The sequence below is a fragment of the Chiloscyllium plagiosum genome, unplaced genomic scaffold, assembly GCF_037043375.1.
Source record: "Chiloscyllium plagiosum isolate Xiang-an unplaced genomic scaffold, Cpla_swu_hap1 HiC_scaffold_30, whole genome shotgun sequence".
NCBI classification, from domain to species: domain Eukaryota; kingdom Metazoa; phylum Chordata; class Chondrichthyes; order Orectolobiformes; family Hemiscylliidae; genus Chiloscyllium; species Chiloscyllium plagiosum.
Genome location: NW_028270168.1, coordinates 14,156,326 through 14,171,835, shown reverse-complemented (window position 1 = coordinate 14,171,835; position 15,510 = coordinate 14,156,326). Strand labels below are relative to the sequence as shown.

The following is a 15,510-nucleotide window of genomic DNA, read 5'->3' as shown; positions in this document are numbered from 1 at the left end:
GGGTGTCTTTGTGCATGAATCACAGAAGGTTGGTCTGCGGGTACAAGTAATTAAGAAGGCAAATGGAATTTTGTCCTTCATTGCTTAAGGGGTTGAGTTTAAAAGCAGGGAGGTTGTGTTGCCGCAGTACAAGGTGTTGGTGAGGTCACACTTGGAGTACTGTGTACAGTTTTGGTCTCCTTACTTGAGAAAGGATGTACCGGCACTAGAGGGGGTACAGAGGAGGCTCACTAGGTTGATTCTGGAGTTGAGGGCATTGGCTTATGAGGAGAGACTGAGTAGATTGGGATTATATTCATTGGAATTCAGAAGAATGAATAGAAACATATAAAATTATGAAAGGGATGGATAAGATAGAAGCAGGGAGGATGTTTCCACTGGCAGGTGAAACTAGGACAAGAGGGCATAGCCTCAAGATTAGGGGGAGCAGATTTAGGACTGAACTGAGAAGGAACTTCTTCACCCAGAGGGTTGTGAATGTGCAATTCCCTGCCCAGTGAAATGGTTGAGGCTTCCTCAGTAAATGTTTGTAAAGCTAACTTGGATAGTTTTTTTGAAAAATGAAGGAATTAAAGGTTAAGGTGAGAGGGCGGGTCAGTGGAGCTGAGGCCACAAAAAGATCAGCCATGATCTTACTGAATGGCGGAGCAGACTCGAAGGGCCAGATTGACAACTTCTGCTCGTAGTGCTAATATTCTTATGTTTATGTTCTTATGATGGTTGGCATGCAACTAGAAACTTTACTGGAGTAGACGTATAAATACTCTGGCTACAGGACACAGTCAAAGGCTGGGAATTCTGCGGTAAGTAACGCATCTACTGACTCCCCAAAACCTGTCCACAAGGCATAATTCAGGAATGTAATGAGATACTGTTCATTTATCTCAATGGTGTGTCTCTAAAGAAGCACAACGTGTTTCAGGTCAATGCAATGTGCTTGATTAGCATTCCATCCACCCACTTAAAAATGACTCCCTCCACCATCACTTGAGAGTCACAGAGTGTATCATCTACAAGGAATGCTGCAGTAATTCAGCAATGCAAGTCTGACAGCACCTTCCAAACCCAGAACCTTTGAAAGGACAAGGGCAGCAGACACATGGGAGCATTAGCACCTGCATGTTCCTCTTCAATTTACAATGTATCATGACGTGGAATTGTATTGCTGTTCCTTTATTGTCGCTGGGTCAAAATCCTGTGATTCCCCTCCCTAATAACACTGTGCTGGGACCAACACTACAAAGACTGCAACAGTGCAAGAAGGCAGCCCACCCCACCACAATTTCAATAGAAGTCACAGATGGACAATAAGCACTGGCCGTGCGTGCGATGCCCATATCTGAGGAATGAATAATCAACCAGTTTACACTTTTAACTGTTGTTGCATTTTTAGTTAGCTTTAATTGTTTCTGCCTTTGCCCTTTGGTCAAATACTTACCGTGTTTCCCAGCCCCTGTTGGTCAGACAGAGGCAATAATAGAAGCCCTTTAGTTCTCGTTTGCTCTATTCCTAAAGCTATAATGCAACTGTATAAGACTTTAGTTAGGCCCCGTTTGGAGTATTGAGTACAGTTCTAGTTATCACACTGTAGGAAGGATATGGAGAGGGTGCAAAGAGCTTTATTGTCCGTATTGGCACGTATTCGCTATAAGGAGAAACCTGGATTGTTTTCATTGGAGTGTCAGAGGCTGGCTGGGGCGAGGGGGAGGGGTGATGATAGAAGTATATAAAGTTATGAGAGACTTGGATAAGGTGGATAGTTGGAGTCTCTTTCCCAGGGTGAAAAGGTCAAATACTTGGGGGCATGGAGGGTTGGAGGCTCATGGAAAGCATTGTCAGAGGGAATGCTGGAAGCAGGTACATTAGCAAAATTTAAGACACATTTTAACAGACATATGAACAGGCAGGACCATGGTCAGGCTGACAGGATTAGTTTAGAATGGTATCATGTTCAGCACAGACAGTGGGCCAAAGGAACTGTTCCTGTGTATACTGTTCTGTTTGAAACATGTCAATGGAAGCAAATGCTGGGTTAGATTGACTTTTTTAAAAATTATCTTAAAAACTTGAACTTTTTCACTTTTTGTCACACCCAGATGGGTCAAAGAGGCCACCCGCCGTATTTTCTGACTTGAAGCAATCATCAACATATTATTAATCTTTTCTCTGCCTTCAGCCTGGGTTATGTCAAATGTTATTGCTGATTGTAGTGACTCGAGCAAGGGCCAGCTAGATCTTATTGACTGGGATTCCTGATTGGCCCAGGTTAACAACCCCAGTCAAGGATCACATAGCCAATAAGATCCACCTGGCCCTCATTCCAATCACCACAGTGATTTAATGTTTACTCACATGAATCCACAAGTAACTATAGATTTTGGGTGAGATTGAGGGTGAGGGTATTGAGCCATGTAATATCTGCTTCCTGACCATGCTTCCACACTCCCCGTCTTCCTCCATTGCCATGGTTACCAGGTTTGTCATCCTGTGTCAGGCCTCAAGTACTGCCAAGGATCAGGCAAGCAGGAACCTCATCAACAGCACAGAAACAGGGATTGCTGAATACTCTATGTATCTCCGAGTAATATAGAAATTATGTTAGTTTCTTAAGTGTGCAACAGGTGTATTTACAAGGGTATTAAAACTTCTCCGTAATCAAAACATTTCTGCACTTCAACTTGCAACTCAGCTTCTAGAATGTCTTGAAACCTATCAAAAACTGGTTCCACCCTTAATAAAGTTCCTCAAGGGTGAGTTGCAGAATAAAGATTCGGGAGGTTTTGCTCAAATTGTCCAAGACACTAATCGAATCACAGCTGGAATACTGTGAGCAGTCTCTTACCTGAGGAAAGATAGACCAGCACTGGAGGCAGTCCAGAACTTGGCTAATATCAGGTATAGAGGTCATGATTTGGAGAGGCCGGTGTTGGACTGGGGTGTACAAAGTTAACCTGGTGTTGTGTGATTTTTACCCAGGTATAGAGGGACTGTCTTATGAGGAGTGGTGAGTAGGTTGGGCCCATATTCATTGGATCTGTGCCCACACCTCCCTCCTCACCTCCGTCCAAGGCACCAAAGAATCCTTCCACATTCGGTAAAGATTTTCCTGCACATCCAAACACCTCATCTTCTGTGCCCACTGCTCTCGATATGGTCTCCTCTACATTGGGGAAACAGGATGCCAGCTCACAGAACGTTTCAGGAAACATCTCTGGGTCACACACACTAAACAACCCCATTGCCATTGCCAACCACTTCAAAGCCCCTTCCCAATCTGCCAAGGACATGCAAATCCTGGGCCTCCTCCGCCACCAAATCCAAGGCACCTAACGATTGGAGGAAGAACGCCTCATCTTCCACCTTGGGACCCTCCAACCACACGGCATGAACATTGATTTGAGCAGTTTCCTCAACTCCCCTCACCCTCCCACCTCGTCCCAGATCCAACTCTCCAACTCAGCACCACCCTCTTAAACTGTCCCACCTGTCCATGTTAGAGTCATAGAGTCATAGAGATGTACAGCATGGAAGCAGACCCTTTGGTCCAACTTGTCCATGCTGACCAGATATCCCAACCTAATCTAGTCCCATTTGCCAGTACTTGGCCATATCCTTCTAAAGGCGAGATTAGAGTGGTGCTAGAAAAGCACAGCAGGTCAGGCAGCATCTGAGGAGCAGGAAAATCGACGTTTCGGGCAGGAGCCCTTCACCAGGAATGAGGCTGGAAGCCTTGGGGGTGGAGAGATTAATGGGAGGGGGTGGGGCTGGGGAGAAGGTAGTTGAGAGTGCAATATGTGGATGGAGGAAGGGGTAAAGATGATAGGTTGGAGAGGAGGGTGGAGCAGATAGCTGGGAAGGAAGATGGACAGGTGGGATAGGTCATGAGGATGGTGCTGAGCTGGAACTGAGGTAAGGTGGGAGGAGGGGAAATGACGAAACTGGTGAAGTCCACACTGATGCCCTGGGGTTGAAGGGTTCCAAGGCGGGTTCTTCATCCAGGCATCGGGTGGTGAGGGAGTGGTGGTGGAGGAGGCCCAGAAGCTGCAGGTCCTCAGCAAAGTGGGAGGGGGAGTTGAAATGTTCGGCCACGGGACGTTGGGGTTGATTAGTGCGAGTGTCCCAGAGATGTTCCTTGAAGCACTCTGCGAGAAGGTGTCCAGTCTCCCCAATGTAGAGGAGACTGCATCGGGAGCAGCGAAAACAATAAATGAAATTTGAGAAAGTGCAGGTGAAACTTTGATGGATGTGGAAGGCTCCTTTGGGGCCTTGGATGGAGGTGAGGGGGGAGGTATGGGCGCAGGTTTTGTAATTCCTGCAGTGGCAGGGGATGGCGCTAGGATGGGAGGGTGGGTTGTTGGGGTGGGGGCGTGGACCTGACCAGGTAGTCACGGAGGGAACAGTCTTTGCGGAAATTGGAAAGGGGTGGGGAGGGAAATATATCCCTGGTGATGGGGTCAGTTTGAAAGGTGGCAGAAATGTCAGTGGATGATGCGGTTTATGCAGAGGTTGGTGGGATGGAAGGTGAGGACTGGGAGGGTTCTGTCCTTGTTGTGGTTGGAGGGGTAGGGTGTGAGCGCGGAGGTGAGTGCGTGGATGAGATGCGTTGGAAGGCATCTTCAACCACGTGGGAGGGTAAATTACAGTCTTTAAAGAAGGAGGCCATCTGGTGTGTTCTGTGGTGGAACTGATCCTCCTGGGATCAGATATGGCAGAGGTGGAGGAATTGGCAATATGGGATAGTATTTTTGCAGGAGGTAGGGTGGGAAGAGGTGTAATCCAGGTAGCTGTGGGAGTCAGTGGGTTTGTAAAAAATGTCAGTGTTGAGTTGGTCGTCACTGATGGAGATGGAGAGGTCCATGAAGGGGAAGGAGGTGTCAGAGATGGTCCAGGTGAATTTAAGGTTGGGATGGAATGTTTCCATGTGAATTTAAGGTCCTGGTGGAATATCCTTCTAAACTCTTCCTATTCATATACCATTCAGATGCCTGCACCACCCTCTGTGTGAAAACGTTGTCCCTTAGGTCCCTTTTAAATCTTTCCCCTCTCACCCTAAGCCTATACCCTCTACTTCTGGACTCCCCCACCCAAGGGAAAAGACCTTTTCTATTTATCCTATCCATGCCCCTCATGATTTTGTAAACCTCTAGAAGGTCACCCCTCAGTCTCTGACGCTCCAGGGAAAACAGCCCCAGTCTATTCAGTCTCTTCCTATAGCTCAAATCCTAACCCTGGCAACATTCTTGTAAATCTTTTTGAACCCTTTCAATTTTCATAACATCCTTCTCATAGGAAGGAGACCAGAATTGTACGCAATATTCCAAAAGTGGCCTAACCAATGTTCTGTACAGCCGCAATATGACCTCCCAACTCCTATATTCACTGCTCTGACCAATAATGGAAAGCGTACCAAACGCCTTCTTCACTATTCTATCTACCCGCAACTCCACTTTCAAGGAGCTATGAACCTGCATTCCAAGGTCTTTTTGTTCAGCAACACTCCCTCAGACCTTACCATTAAGTGTATAAGTCCTGCTAAGATTTACTTTCCAAAAATGCAGCAACTCACATTTATCTAAATTAAACTCCATCTGCCACTCCTCAGCCCATTGGCCCATCTGGTCAAGATCCTGTTATAATCTGAGGTAACCTTCTTCACTGTCCACTACACCTCCAATTTTGGTGTCAACTGCAAACTTAATAACTATACCTCTTATGCTCACATCGAAATCATTTATATAAATGACAAAAAGTAGTGGACCCAGCACCAATCCACTGGTCACAGGCCTCCAGTCTAAATAACAACCTTCCACCACCACCCTCTGTCTTGCACCTTTGAGCCAGTTCTGTATTCAAATAGCTAGTTCTCCCTGTATTCCTTCACACCTATCCGCTCCACCCTCTCCTCTGACCTACCACTATCAACCCCCCATCTGCATCTAGCTGTTGCTTTCCCAACAAACATCCCCCAGCCCCACCCCCTCTGCCATCCCTCCAACTCCCCCCTCCCCAACCCCCCCACCCCCGTACACACTTCCTTATTTATGATGAAGGCCTTATGCCCAAAATGTTGACTCACCTGCTCCTCGGATGCTGCTGTGTTTTTCCAGCGCCACACGTTTTGACCAGTATTCATTGGTGTTTAGAAGAATAAGACATGACCTTATTAAAACATACAAGGTCCTTAGTGGGCTTGACAGATTAGAGGTGGAAAAGGTGCTTCCTCTTGTGGGAGATTCTCAGACCAGAGGGTATCATCTGAAAATAAGAGCACGAACATTTCGAATAGATGGGGAGTGATGGTTTGGAAGTCTTCATAGCATAAGGCTATTGAGACAGGGTTGTTAAGTCTATTCAAGACTGAGATCTTTAATCAGGAGGGGTATCAATGATTGTGGGGAAAAGGCAGGAGAGTGGAGTTGAGGATTATCAGATCAGCCATGATGGGCTGAATGGCCTATTTCTGTACCTATGTCTTATGGACATGACTGGGTGCATTCTGACATGTCTCCCCTCAACTTTACAGCAACACCACCATGATCCTGATCTGTGTGGGCTGATAAAACTCTCTCAGTGTTTGCAACTTAATTCAAATCAACATTTTATTAACTAAACACAATTCATAATGGATAAAATAATTTAAAAAAGCACTTGTTCACAACAGCCCAATTAAATTTCATCACGGTTACCTTCAGAAACCTTTCCAGGACTAAAAGTACTGACACCGGCTGAAAGAAATTTGTCTTCACACCAAATAAAAACCCTCTGAAAGTTCAAATTAAATCACAATAAAGTTATTTAAATGCCAAGGTTAAATATCATTAAGTATACTGCCTTGATCCTTACAGTAGCATTAGCTGCCCAGTCAAAATTAATCTGCGCCTCCAACATCTTAGACTGAGAAGAAAATCACCAAGCTTTCTCCACTGTTGGGTTCACAATTTTAAATTGAAATGAACATAGTCACATTTCCATGCTGCTTAGAAATATCGATCCCTGTAAGCTTCATGATTTGAAAAAGTGCAATTCTTTGTTTGGTACTCCCCCATCACAAGGTCAAGGTTATATGCATTCAGTGTTTAATTTAAAATGACTCACTGTACTTCAAGTAAAGCACATGTATGTGTTGTGAAGATATGCTATCTGAAATATCAATTTGTATCATTGTGAGTTGGACAGGAATGTCCAGGAGATATCCCATGCATATAGGAGTAGCAATGTTGCATTCAGGTCAAAGCGAATTTCTCGAATGGAGTGACTGGATCTCAATACTTACAAAGAGGGGTTAGACGATCTAGTTAGTGGATGTGAAGTGTATTGGTTTTGAACAAAAGACAGCCAGAGAGAGCCAGCTACAGAGAGAACAACCTTTTCCATCTCTGGCTTTCTTTGAAACCTTCACATTCAGGTTTGTGAGCTGGAAACACATTCTAAGCCATGGCTGGAGTGTTCCGAAAGGAGGAGTCTAAATCTGCACCAGTGTCTCTGGAATAGAGACTTTAGCCAGCTCCAGATGATTCAGGGACAAAAGAGAAATAGTGCCACAGCTTATTTGGAAAGGGACTTTGGCTGCAAACTTACATTTGGACAATCTGTGAATAATTATTTCTAAATTTAACTGCTATTTTCCCAACGTTCTTTAATGATAATTCAAGCTTGTCTGTGTGTATAGCTGTTTGTGCATGTGTGAACATGTGTACATGTGTATGCATTTGTGTATGTGCATGTGTGTAACATGTATGTGTATTGTGTAATGTGTATTATGTGTAATAATTGCGTACATGTAATTTACGTGCATGTACATTTAAGTATCGTGTGTGCAAGTGTATGTTCGTGGGTGTATAGTTGGACATTTAGAACTCTCATTAATAATTTTTGCATCTTTGCTTCAGTGGGTTTTTATAATAAAACAAATTCAATGTTTGTTACTTTCAGAAACCTGGTGGATCTGTTATCACTACTGAGCTATATACAGTCTAATATGTATTCTTGGCAATATCTGCTTCTTTTTCATTGCAACTCTGTTAGAGCCAGTACAGGATTGGGACAATGAAAAGAATCAGTTCACACAGCCCCCAACAATGGAGAAGATAATTACTACAGCAAACTTTAAAAGGCATAATTTTAAAAAAGAGACATTGAATTATCAAAGACAAGATGACAAGTTCCCTTTCGTTCAGTTTGCTCTATCGCTGACAATGTTCACAGAAAAGAATGCTGGGAGATGCCAACTTTTAAAATCACATTAAAACATTCTAACAACAATGCAAACTTTCACTTATAATTTCCATCAGCTAAGAAACAAATTACAACACGGAATTGAATTGAAGAGTAAGTTTTCTAATTCCATATTTGAGGAAAATTGAAAAACTCTTAATATAACAGGATATCCTATTGTGTTAGAAGAGTTGTTTGAACTGAGGTAATTAGCAAAGACACAACAGAGGCTTCCTATTTTAGTGGCAGCTTTTTCTTCCCGATTATGAAAATAATATATTTTTAGTTCTAGAGCTCTGGCATCCTGAGCATCCCTGACATTAATTATTCCTTTGTTGCCTTTAACTGCCTTACCTCTAAATTCTGTTATACCCTCCTCTACCTCTCGGCCTCAAATTCCTCATTAAGACACTCCACTTCTATGACCAAGCTACAAGTCGCCTGCTCTGACACCTTCTAATTGTGTCTTGTTTTATTGATGCTCCATAATTTTGAAAACCTTTATTAAATCTCCCTTTAATTTTCTCTGCTCTGCAGAAGACAGTGGAATTAAAAATAGGCAAAGCTGCAAGTCACCTGCCAATTTGCTCAATGCCTTGGGATGTTTTATTACACCAAAGATACTTCATAAATACAAATTGTTGTTGATTTAATACAGCATCCTGTCAGTGCCCGACGCATTCAAACCAGCACTCAAAATGCTTTCAAATGCATTTACAGGTTTCATGTGAGAGAAATGACCATCATGTCCATTCAACAATATGATCACAGATTTTATCAGATTCCACAAATTGGAAGGCAGAGAATGTTCTCTGCTGGCCTGTTACACACATCACTGACTGCTTCTCATTCTGTGATAGAGTAATGTATTTTCTGACTGTTCTTGGAAGTATTGCCTGAAGCTGTGGTTACAGTGGTAGTGAAGTGGATTCAATGACAACTTGCTGATGGGAAGTGGATATGCCCTTGGAAAAACAAAATCCAGTGTTACGGAAAAGAAAGCAAAGACTGAGACTAATCAGATAACTTATTTCAAAATCTTGGACTACTCTCGGACAAGCAGTGCCCCTTTCTGTATTATAAGGATCAAGAAACCTAAAGGAATCAATAGTATTTTATGCCTGAGCTAATTAATTGGTCCTCCAGCTTTTCCCCTATAGCCCTGCAAATCTTCCCTTTTCAGGTCTCGGTTGAATTCCCTTTTGATGGCTGAGATTGAATCCATTTCCATCTCTCTCTCTCCCTCAGGCTGTGCATCCTAGATCATCATAATCCTTTGAGTGAAAGAAACTACTCCTTCCTTTTCTTCTCCAATTATCTTAAATCTTCATCTTCTGTTAATAAATGTCCCCTGGTGGTAAGAAATTCCCTTGTCTATTCATTTAAAACCCCTCATAGTTTTGAATCCCTCTATTAAATCTCATCTTAATTTTCTCTGCTCTAAGGAGGTTTGACACAGACGACAGTGGAATTTAAAATGAACAGAGATGGAAACACCTGCCAATGCCATAGTGTCCCACCCTGAGCCTGATCCTGTGGTACCGAGCTACACCCGGCTACTCCTCTCACATTGTTCATGTGGAGCGGTTCTTGCATGATCCCAGAACAATCTTCTGGGATTTGCTAATTGGGAAGCTCATCTACTGATCCAGCAAACAATGGACTGACCTGACAGGTCATCTTGTCTCTGTGGGGTTTGCACAATCTCTCTGGGTCTGTGAAGGTTTCTTCTGGATGCTCCGGTTTCCTCCCACAGTCCAAAAGTATGCAGGTTAGGTGGATTGGCCGTAGGAAATGCAGGGATAGAGTAGGAGTGTGCATCTGGGGTGGGATGCTCTTTGTAGGGTCGGTGTGGACTGAATGGGCCGAATGGTCTGCTTTCACACATTGAAGGGATTCTATGATGAATCCTGATTATGTAAAAGGCAAAAGTAAAGTTGTCATAGTCCAACTCTCTTATCAGAGAGCGATAGTCAGTGGCAGTTTAACCTGAGAGTCACCATATCACAGGAAAGGAGTCCCGCAAGGTAACCTCAGCTGGCATGGGATTGGGCCCATACTGTTGGTATGGGCTGCACTCTGCAAACTGGCTATCCAGCCACCTGAGCTAACCAAGGACCCAAGCCTGCTCACTAAAACCAGCACAGAAGTAGTTTCTATTTCACCTAAATGTCACTTGGCTGACTGACCTGGAACTGAGTGAGATTAGTGACAGAAAACAGTTGTGTCACTGATTGATGTAATAGGGTAATGATACGTTTGTGTGGATGTTTGGAATCATCTTATTCCAGAACTACCTAGTTGGTAAACTTTAATCCACTGTTTAGATTGTAGATAAAAACATGGACTTGATCCAAATCAAATTGTTGCTTCTTCATAAGTCTTCTTCATAAATATGCAACAGCTATTCATATTAATATATTTCATTGATCGAAAGACAGCTTTTGATAAGGGATAGTGGAACTGCTGCATCTGAAATGAGATAAATTTGGATTTTCTCCCAAAATTTGATTTCATCACTGACAGCAGAAGAACCCATTCAGATGAATATCTGGGGGTAGGAGATATTGTGAATAATGTTTTTATCTCTGGGTTGCCATATTAATAAAGGGGGTTGTGGTGGACTTATTCATCCTTCTTGGGTGACCAATTCATTTGGGCAAAAATGCAAATGATGCAGAAGAAACACCATACACCCGTATTTAACTGGAACAGCCGCAATGAAAGACAGTCGAACACAGTCAATAAACATTGAAAGATGAACAAAGAGAAGAAACAATGGTTTCAATAACAGGCTGTTCAGCTACAGCTTTAGTTCAAATCATAAAGTAATCATTCTCTGCAACAAAGAAACAAAATGTATTTAATAATTGAAATCTGGTTGAAAAGAAGAGCCACTTTCATTCATGGACTTGCACCAAGGAAGAAGGTTCCCTTTGTATATGTATTCATTAGAGAGCTGTACCTTTGAAACAAGGCCTAATTAAGATATGGTACACTGTAGGAATATTTCTCATAAAAATATTAGGATCAACAAGGTGAACCCGGCAGTGGCTGAGAATGTTATCAGTCGGGTTTGAGGAAACTGCTGATATAGTTGCATTCCAGAAGCAGCTTCAGTCATGGTGAGCACGGCTTGATGTGGCTTAATGTTGTCTAGCTCAATCTGATGATTAAAAGCTCATTCTTCTCCAACCTGCTTCATCCCCCCATTGCTCAAACTCTCATTGATGCTCCAGACTCAATTATTCCAAGACTCTCCTGCCCACCTTCCATAAGCTTGAGCTCATCCAAAAGGCTGGTGCCTGTTTCCTTCCTCATTCCAAGCCTCATTCAGCCATCACTGTCATATCTTAGACATTCATTATCTGTAACTGCACTTAATTAACAATCATTTAGTGTTATTGGCTTTAAAGGGGCACACTTACAACTTAATAATAATAGTTTGTTTATGATGAAATATTCAACAACCATGTCTTTCAAAAGCATTGTGTAAGGAACTATTAAAATTCAGACACACAGGATAGATCCTGATATTGTGCCTGAGACTGTAAAACAGCTGAGAGCAAGAAAGTACCCATTTGACATATCTTTATATTTATTGACTTCAATGATTACACAAAGTCAAGATCAATGTTGAATGTTCTAATATCTCCCAAGTGCACTCCAAAACCATCCATCTACATGAAGGCACACTTCTCCAGCTATTTCTCTATAAAGAAATGGTCTGAATGATGTGTCCACTTCAAAGAGCCATTATATAGTGATGCTAATAGTTGCTTCCAATGGAATATTTATCCCTTTGAGATCCATCCTATGTTTCCTGACTGTCTCACTCAATTTTGGTTCCAATCTGTCTCCAATCCCAGTTCAGTAGTCAGTGAATTAGTACAAAGATTATTTCCTCTTTGTATTGAAGACCTACAGAAATGATTGGATTGAATATTGCCTCAATGTTTTATTCTTAATATCTAACACACTTTAAAGAATGGTGGAGACGTTATTGTCTGCTTTTAGGCAACCTAAATCTTTTCCTGTGAGGTTTTTTGGCTCCCCAGCACTTAGAGTCTGCTTCACTCTCCACGTTTATCCTCCACTATACCTCATAATCTTCTACAGCAGATGTTCCAATTTTCTTGTGGAGCAGTGGTAATATCCCTACCTCTGAGCTAAGAGACTGGGGCATGAGTCCCACCTGTTCCAGAGGTGTGTAGCAACATCTCTGAACAGGTTGATTAAAAAATGTGCATAATTTTCTTCAAACCATTTTGTTAAACTGATGTGCAGCCTGTTGCTCAACAAATTCCTTCAAACTCAGCTTCATAAATTTTCATCAATGTATCATCTGCAAACCAAAGGAAACCATTAACATTTGGTTAGCCTTTTGAAGTGCTTCAGTTTATTGTGATTTATAAATATTTTAATGTCTCTCCTTTATTCTTAAGTAATGACTTCCTGACACTTTCCTTTACAAATTCAACACAAAAGGAAAGGCAGTAATGTATAAGTCACAAGATCTAGGGTTGGGCACTTACAATATTTCTTTATTTTATTAAGTTATTCAACTTTGCCTTTTCAACTTCTAAACCTCTCTGCAGAGTGTCTCCCCAAGGAGGGGAGGCTGTGAATCATTTAAATAGGAGAGGAGGTTATGAATAATTTCAGTAGGAGGGAGAGACTGTGCATTGATTCACTAACAGGCAAGACTGCTTTATTTCAACGTGACTATGTTAGCAATTGATCTTTGAGCATTGCTTGAAGTCCCAATTCTGAAAAACTGTAGGATGACTGAGTTTTTCTTTCACCTGCGGTACTGAGAAGTGGTGTTTCTGTGGCACATACATATACTGGTAGATTGTATTGCAACATGGCGAAACTGATTTGCTTCAGCTGAATAATGTTCTGACTTTTACTTCTTTGAAAGTACAGTGTAGTTTGTTAGCATTTGTTAGGTCTGATCAAAGCAGTGCTGTAAGTCTAGAAGTACCGAGGTGAACATTTTAAAAATGCATTTGGTTAGATGTGGGTTGGGGAAGTGTAGGTAAAGCTAGGGCAGTGGATATAAGAAACACATTGGTTACTGTTTTGAGCCTTTGACCTCATATTTTCACCTTCAGGCAGAAGGATTGCTGTGTGCTGGGATAGAGTATGATCTCTTAACACATGGTGAACACTTCTAAGCCAATGCAGAAAATAGGTTAGAAATCTGAAATCAGTTGCCATAATTGACTTCTGTTTCTAAACTAATTCAACAGCAAATTTCAGAAAACGTACAGTTATAATCTCAGAACCTGTACCTGCTTAATTCTCTTCTCAGTGCTTTGGTTCGATAAAGGAGATAAATGAGTGGGGCAAGATATAGGGGAGTTTTCACTTTAAAATTATGCAGTTTAGACATTAACTGGTGTACAGTTAACCAGCCATAATTTACTGTGACAAGGCAATGAACAGTGGACACTGTTAGTAAGACTTGCCCTTGCCTGTTCAGTTTGCACATAAATTACAGCGAGCATCAGGCCTCATTGTTATTTTGACAGTAAGTTATGGCCTGGATATAATTTGTTCACATAAGATTCCTTTGGCTCCTTTTTATAGTAAGCAGATTAGCATTTCTATTAAGACGGCAGAACAGCAAATTTCATACAAAAATGTTGACATTGGCGTAATATGAAATGTCAGTCCTGAGACACAAGATGAAATGACAATTAAAGAACAAGATTGTGCTCTGTGCCCTGTTTTAGCTCATATCTCTGCATACAGCTCACCTTAGCAAAGACCTCAGCATCCAACCATCTCCCTTCTGCCAGTGCCCTCGGCTACATCCTGGCGTTGACCTGGTTGGGGCATGGCTCCTTGGAGTCAGAGCCGCACTTATACACCTCAGGAATCCATAGAAATGTTTTATTTTCAGGGTTCATAAAATACTCTGAGACATCCAGTTGGATCATTGGCTGTCCCTCCTTTCAGGATGACATCTCATCAGGGTCTCGTGTTTCTGCTGCGGGTCAACATGTGACTGAACAGACCAAATCTCGAAAAGCAAACCTTTGGACCCCTTTGGGCAGTATGTGCCATGAGGTAGTGAGACCTGGAGGACAGGATTATCTTCCTTCTCTTTCCCCGGTCAGCCAACACCCTGCCTTTTCAGTAAAACATCTGAACTCAAAGTGTGACACAGCTTAATGCTTCAATATTGACTTCACAACTAACACCTTCAAATATTAAATAGAAACAAAAGCTGCTGAAAATATTCAGGCAACATGTGTGAACTGAGAACCAGAATTGATCAACCTTTGTTAAGTTCAGCCTTTAAATAGTGCTTCCTCTCTCCAGAGGCATTTTCTGACTTGTGGAGCAGTTCTAGCATTTCTCATTTTTATTTCAGATTTCCAGCATCTGCAGTATTCTACTTTTGTATTAGACCTCAATACATTGTCTGATGTCTTATTACCTTGCTGTTTATGTGGAGATCGCTGTATGCTTCATTATTTGCAAAACAGCTTTGTTAATCTGGTTTAAAAACATCTAACAACAGAGGAGGCAGGAACCAAGCTACTTTCCATCTAAATGCTGAGTTGCACCCTTCAGCCTGTTACATTTTGACCTTGCCATTAAGGAATTCACCTTTAAGAACATCATTGACTCCATGTGTATAATATTGTGACTGTGCCTATCAATTAGTCTGCTGTGTGTTTCCAGGATGCATTCACAGAAATAAGATGGTTTTCTTAAATGTCTGCTTCATAATTTACAATGTGTGTTACTTGTTCTAAATAAACTATCTCTTCAAGTATGAATTTAATGTTTAGTTTCTCTATTTCCAATTAATCTTGTCATTTCTGCACAGTGACCAACTAGTAACTCCTGTTGGAAAAAAACAGACTTGAGATATCAAACAAGGATTTTTTTTCATCCGTGATGCTTTCACAGCAAAATCCCCAGAAGTGAAAAACCTTTTTCTGAGAGTGATTTGTTTCTTCACAAGAATACTATGCATTCATCTTTTTGTCTCTGTCTGCACCCTCTATCGGTGTCATTATCTTCTATCTCCTCTGTTGGTAGCTCTCCTTTGTGCCTGCTAATGACATGGGATTCTTTCTTAATCCGTGCTTCCAGGTTAAGGGTTCCTAGGTCGCCAGTATTTCTGACTATCTAAGAAAATTAGAATTGATACATTTATTATGGACGCAAACCCTTAAGTATCCTTTTTATACATTCCTTCCTTCCAAAGGAAATCTAGAGAAATTACATATTATTCTTTCTGTGCTGCTTTTGGGTCAAAGGTCAGCACACAGC

The 15,510-nt window shown here is 41.9% G+C and overlaps 1 long non-coding RNA gene across 1 annotated transcript in view; it reads left to right on the top strand.

Annotated features, from left to right (window-relative positions):
- The window catches only part of LOC122563539 (uncharacterized), a 67,535-nt gene that overhangs the window by 50,826 nt on the left and 1,199 nt on the right, over positions 1 to 15,510 (top strand). The window lies entirely within an intron of this gene.